A 6,748-nucleotide genomic window follows, 5' to 3' on the forward strand; every position below is an offset into this window, starting at 1 on the left:
TACACAGCGCTGATGGCCCGCTGATCACCTGAAACTCACTTATCCAAAATCATCAGAGAAAATTATAATCTAGGCACTATCTTTACTAACTGACCACAGATTTGAAGTTTATTCGTCTATATTTTCGACTAAACAGCTACATTTTATGACACAGAAAGAGAAATATTTCAAATATTGTGCAGGTTTTAAGCTTCATTGCCGTTGACGTGAAATGCTGGGAAACTTGGCTGTCGTTAAGTCCACACAAGTCACCTCCTGATGCATCCTCAGGTGCAACTTGAGTTGATGTGAACTTGGAATTGGAACTTGGACCGCGACTGATGATGTTTCATAAGTCCACAAGAACACAAGTACAGATGTCACAAGGTGACGATCTTTTTGGGATGTTTCCGCCCAGACCGGAGAAAGGAAACACCGGACATCCGGCAGCATCGCGAAGGGCTGTAATCAGTCGATTGAGCACAGCTGTGTGTAGTTAAAGAGATCGCCGGGTGATTGGACAACTGGAGTACATGAAGGAGTATTTAAAGAGCAGTTAAATCACAGTTGGACACGTTTGGTGTGTGCTGAGGAACGGAGCTGTGCTCGGTGATAGACATTGGTGGCTGTCTACATTTTCTCTCTCTCTCTCTCTCTCTCTCTCTCTCTCTCTCTCTCTCTCTCTCTCTCTCTCTCTCCCCCTCGTTGTAGTTTGCGGTGGAAACGCTGGAGTTAAAGGAAGATCCTACGGGTAGAAGAAACATTGGTCTAAGTGGCAAAATTAAAGAAGTAAAGCAGGAAGGAAACCGACTTTGTGTTGCAACGTAAACAAAGGCAAACCGCTGTGATTATCAACTCTGGTGTTGAGTGACTTGTACAAACTAACCTGTGTAACCATTGGATACCTCCAGGAGAAGGAGGGCGGCCCTACCCCTGAAACAGCGTGGTGGGTGAGCTGCAGAAGCGTCTATCCAAACAGCCACAGCAACGAACTACCATTCCGGTCGTATTTCCATCGCCCTCATCCAGCCCAAACGGAGTGGAGGACGCAGGGCGTCCTTTGTTGTGTACACTGATAGTGTGGTGAGTGAGTCTTTGCAATTAGTAAACTTTTCACGTTGAAGTGGTGCTGTGTATTTGCTGTGGGTTGCTGTGTGTCTTGTCAGACGAAACCCCGCATCATCCATTTTTCACTGGGCAGAGGACGGAGAGGCTAACGACCTCAGAAATTACTAGCTATTATACGCAGTGTGCTGTTTGGAGCGTGAAGCGACGCAGATTGAGAGCTGTCAGCAAGTGTGAGTACAACATTAGAATTATTTGCATTGGAAACTTACCTGTGTCTGCCCCTGTCGCAGAGTCAGAGGCGAAAGAGTTCCGCCGCCCCGTGGTCTCTACAAAGGGGCGCCCCTGTCCAGTATTCGATCGCCCTACGGGAAGCGAGGATAGGGCAGCGCTCGACCCAGGGGCGCCGCTAGCAATTTTGGGCCCTATGAAAGAATAGGGGGTCAGGCCCCCACCATACCCATTTCACACCAAACATCCAATCCAACCTACTGTAGCTATTCAAAATCTTTGTCTGTAATTTAATAATACAGAACTATTTATTTTGCTATTGTTATGACCACAATTATCAGTATTTATAGACACCTACAATGTCTGCAGCTAAGATAATTTATTGTGCAATGTAAATTTAATTGAAAAATACAGTACATTAATCGAATAATCAGAGAAAATGCAACGTTCTTAAAGATTAAAGATAAATGTGACCATGCCTGTGAAAACCCAGCTGAAGTATTTATTTGTGATTTACTGTTTTCCACATAAATTCATCCTACGTAATGTAAAGAACATTTTGTGAAAATATAAACTTGATATCTTTAATATTGACTGAGTAATGTCATGTCCAGTGATTGAAATCATAGTGGAATGAATGCTTGAAATTAAACTGTGATGCTTTTAATCTCACAATAAGATTTGAGACTTTAGTCTGATTTTCAGAGACCGTCTCAGTGACATACTGTATACTTCAGCTGTTACACACATCAATAACATTATAACATTTAAAAATGGCGAACAACAACAATGCATCTTTTCTATACAGTTACCTTATGCCTCAAATAAGACTGGGTCAAAAATGCTTGACCAAAGCCTGTATTATAATTATTAGCATTATTTATAAGGTAAAGAACAAGTTTCACACACCAGCAGCTTCAGTAAAGCAAAAATAACGACAGATCATTGAAACTGTGAACTTGAGAAAACAGCTATACTGTTATTAAATGATTCTTCAGACTGTTTTTAATCAACGAGACTCTAAAATGAAATGAATGACAACTATAGCAGATTACAACATAGATTTCCATTGATTTCTTAAAGCTGTTGCAAGGTGAGAAGCTTTAATATACATAACTGGACTAGTTTAGCCTTAGTTGCATTTCAGTTTTATCACAATCAACTCGATTCACGACTGCATAAAAATCCTTCCTTGGCATATTGCGTTACAAAACATTGGAGTGTTTAACCGATCGCATTTCTAGTTTATGTTAATTAATACGGGCTACGTTAAATAAAACAGCTTATAAGGGCTGACTTCGCGTTAGAATCATAACACAAAACAGGGAACGTAAATCACCTTGTGTTTTTTTAAACTGGGGGGAACAGAGCGAAGACTTTACAGTGGAAAGAAAACTGCATTGTATTGCTCCAGCGTCACATTGTGTAAACTGCATTTATAGTAAGGAAGTGCACATATGCAGATATCATAGCAAATAGCAGTAAATACACACACCTTGTTCTCTTCTGAAGTTCACGCGCACTGTGAGACCGTGGATTAAAGACGGCGCTAACACGCAGAGTAAAGACGGGGGCGGAGCTAAGAGGGCTCAGCTTAAGGGGGTTGCGTTTGCGGCACAGTCCTTGGCTGGGGCCCTCAAAAGTTAATGGGCCCTTAGAATCGTCCTAACTTTTCCCCCCTTTACGGCGCCCCTGGCTCGACCCGGTGAGGCGGTGTGTCATCTTCGCCCCTCTGCTGGACCCGTGTGGAGAGTTATACCTACCAAGAGAGCTGTAGACAGCAGAGCTGGTGAGAAATACCCCAAGTCTAAATTAACAGTGCTTTTGTGTCCCAGTAGTCATCTGTGGAGCAAAGGGAGAACGAGAGTGAACATTCAGAGAACAGACTGTGGAGAGCTATACCTACCAAGAGAGCTGTAAACAGCAGAGCTGGTGAGAAATACCCCAAGTCCAAATTAACAGTGCTTTTGTGTCCCAGTAGTCATCTGTGGAGCAAAGGGAGAACGAGAGTGAACATTCAGAGAACAGACTGTGGAGAGCTATACCTACACTCTAAAAACCGTTGGGTTATTTGTTTTACCCAACAGGTGGGTTAAACATATTGGGTTGTTGTGTTGGGTTATTCCTAGCTTGTATTGGGTTATTTCTATAACAACCCAGACCGATGGGTTAAAATCGGGCTCACGTCACGCATTTTGAATTTCAATGGTCGACAGGTGCCACTGCTGAGTGCGGACAGACACGAGAGGTACGTTTTAAAATATATATCTCTGTGTAATGTTTTATTTGCTACAAAGTGTCTTTAAGCTCTAACACACAGTAAACTATCAGCCACGATTTCTACAAATACTTGTACAAAAACGCTGTTGTCTAGTTTTTGTCCGTTACACGTGTTCCATTGATTAACTGTTACCGATGCCAACACGCGTTTTTAAACCATCATAAAGGTGGAAAAACATCGCAATTTATTTTAATACTAAACAGCACCAACAGCATGATCCCTTACGAAAATGAATCATGTCTTTTTTTAGTATTATAACGTTAGTTTCATGGCGTATTGATTGCCATATTGCTTTAACCGTGTTTTCTGTAACAGACAATGCTTTTTTGTTTAAAGTGTAGTAAAAACCGTTTTTAACTTTTGTAAGACAATGCGACCGGCTGTTTTTGGCTCCAAATATTTTTTTAGCCGGCCTGTGTTATAGAAACAGAGCTGTAATGCCGAGTTCAGACTGCACGATTTTAGCCCTGATTTTGACTCGCCGACAGGTTTTGAGAAATCGCCGACAAATGCCCGAAATCACAGGCAAATCGATGCTCGTGCACGCGAGTGACAATCATACAGTGTGAATTATAAAAGACGCGTTCTGAGAGAATCGCCGACGAGTCGCCGACACCCGTGAGATATTTGGCATGCTAAATATCTGGACCGGTCGCCGATTCAAAATCATGCCGTGTGAAATGTGTTTTGACTGACAATAACATCGGCGATGACCTACAGCCAATGAGAGAGCAACATACAGGGCAGCTGGAAGTACGGGGAGGAGTCTCTCAAAACATTTCCTCCTTCATAATCTTTATTTCTTCTTCTTTCTGCTGCAAATGAGCGCACATGCCATTTGTATGGTAAGCTTCTTGCAAGCTACTATTTTTAATAATAATCCCAGTCTCACGTGAGAGCTCCGGTCTTGCACTCGTGACCTCGCGTTGTTTCCTTCTCGTCACTTCTCGCGTGCGTTTGGTTGTGAGACGTAGTTTGCGGACCGGGACAAAGTTGTCGCCGATTCTTCTTACGGTAAAGTCATGCAGTATGAAAACACCTGTCGCCAATCCATCATGCAGTCTGAAACAGCAGCGACTGAACGCTACCCCAGATAATCACGCAGTGTGAAACCACAGGTGACCCGACTAGTTTGAAAATCACGCAGTCTGAACTCGGCATAATATAAATGTGCTTCTGAATGGAAATGTCTTAAGAAGCTATTATATTGTCGTCTTACTGTCGCCTGATAAAGCGCTGTTTAATCCTGCACGTCTTTTACTGTTTACTGTAACCCCGGTAACGGTTGAACTTGCTCTTCAGCGACATCTACTGTCAAAGTAGAGTATTTATTCAGCTTGCCAGATGTGTTTGCTTTGAGATTTAATTCATTATTCTTTTCATTAAATGTAGACATTCTTGGAGATGTTGCATTAAAAACCTTACAAAATGGCCAGCAAGATGGTTCAGCCTTCCTACAGTACCAAGAGGCAAAGCAAGCATTTATACATTTTCAACCTGTAAGTATCATTTATGACACTTGTTTTTTTATCCTGTTTATGTGTGCATATTTACATTGTGAAAATTCTGTCTTTAGGTCAGAAAACAAACATAATTCAGTATTTGGAGGAGGAGGTAGGACGAAGACCCCATGTCCTGTTATGGGATGAATTCGACTAATCACAAGCCTTTGTTTTCGTGGGGAGGCATGGCCCAGGAGCAAGACCAGCAGTTGACATGTGCTTTAATATTTTTTACATTTTAGACAGAGTATCCCAAGCCTTTCACTACTGTTAAGTAGTTTCTGTAACACAATACATTTTGTACCAGGTGATGTTTCCTTAACACACTGTCACCTGTTTAAAGGGACAGTTCCCCCAAAAAATGAAAATTATGTCATAATTTTCTTCCTCTCCTGTCGTTACAAACATACATTTTTTTTATTCTGATGACCATAAAGGAAGATTTTTTGAGTAATGTTTGAAACCAAACAGATCATGAGCCCCATTGACTGTCATAGTAGGAAAAAAGAATACTATGAAAATGAATGGGGCTCATGATCGGTTTGATTTCAAACATTCTTTGAAATATACCTTTGTGGTTATCAAAGTAAAGACTTATATACAGGTTTATAAGAACATGAGAGGATGAAAATGATGACAAAATGTGTGAACTATGCTTTTAAGCAGTTTTTAGTTGGATAAGATGGAGTAGATTTGTTCTGTTCTTATGTTTTTGTTTATTTATGTATGTATATATGTATGTATGTGTGTATGTATTTATGCTTCTATACATGTATGTATTTATACATTTAAATGCAGGTGCAAATGACTAAATGAAAATAAAGCATTATAAATGTATTTGTAAGTTTTGTATTATTTATTTATAAAGCAAATAATAGTAATAAATAATAATAATGAGGTTAAAACAGCATTGCAAAAATAACCCAACAAATTGGTTATTTCATAACCCAACTAATTGGGTTAAACTTTCTACCCAATGCATTGGGTTAAAATAACCCAACAATGGGTCGGTGCTATAGTAACCCACCATTGGGTTATTTATTGGGTTATTTTTAACCCAACTGTTTTTAGTGAGTACCAAGAGAGCTGTAAACAGCAGAGCTGGTGAGAAATACCCCAAGTCCAAATTAACAGTGCTTTTGTGTCTCAGTAGTCACCTGTGGAGCAAAAAGGGAGAACGAGAGTGAACATTCAGAGAACAGACTGTGGAGAGCTATACCTACCAAGAGAGCTGTAAACAGCAGTCCAGGTGAGGAGCACCCAAAATCCAAGTAACAGTGCTTTGTGTCCCAGCGGCCACCTGTGGAGAACAAGGAGCAAGAGCGTGAACGTACGACGGAGAAACGTGAAGGCACGCGGGGCGAAGACCCCCTGCCGAACAGGAGAAAGGTACGCAGATAGCGAAAAGGCCACTTACCAGCCACACTGTGTTGTACTCTGCCTCCAGGAAGGAAGAAGGAGGGCGCCACGGATAGCAGGGACCAGGCCGGAGCCTGACGTTTCCCCTCCCCCCCCCCGGCTTACGGTGGTCTGTACCCCCGTTGCCCTTCGTCCCTGCCTGCCCGTGGCTGCAGTCTCCCTGGAGGGAGGAGCCAGAAACATTAGTTTTAATTTCCCCTTTTCCCATTTCCACAGTCCTTTTAAATATTTAAATTCAATAAAGATTGTTTTATATTTTACTTACCTGTTC

This window comes from Paramisgurnus dabryanus, chromosome 3 (assembly GCF_030506205.2).
Source record: "Paramisgurnus dabryanus chromosome 3, PD_genome_1.1, whole genome shotgun sequence".
Lineage (NCBI taxonomy): Eukaryota > Metazoa > Chordata > Actinopteri > Cypriniformes > Cobitidae > Paramisgurnus > Paramisgurnus dabryanus.